We start from the raw sequence: 235 nt of genomic DNA on the forward strand, positions 1-235 counted from the left end.
AATAACTTCAGTTTTATCTGAGTTTAACATTAGAAAATTACAAGTCATCCAGTTTTTAATATCCTGAAGGCACATATGAACTTTAGCTAACTGATTAGTTTGATCAGGGTTGATCGATAGATATAATTGAGTATCATCTGCATAACAGTGAAAGGTTATGGAGTGTTTCCATATATAATTGCCTAAAGGAAGCACATATAAAGTGAACAGGATTGGACCGAGCACAGATCCTTGT

At 33.6% G+C, this 235-nt stretch overlaps 1 long non-coding RNA gene across 2 annotated transcripts in view; it reads right to left on the reverse strand.

Annotated features, from left to right (window-relative positions):
- The window catches only part of LOC116699613 (uncharacterized), a 61,459-nt gene that overhangs the window by 29,193 nt on the left and 32,031 nt on the right, over positions 1-235 (reverse strand). The gene's annotated exons all lie outside the window — the stretch shown is intronic.

This window comes from Etheostoma spectabile, chromosome 12 (assembly GCF_008692095.1).
Source record: "Etheostoma spectabile isolate EspeVRDwgs_2016 chromosome 12, UIUC_Espe_1.0, whole genome shotgun sequence".
Classification (NCBI taxonomy): domain Eukaryota; kingdom Metazoa; phylum Chordata; class Actinopteri; order Perciformes; family Percidae; genus Etheostoma; species Etheostoma spectabile.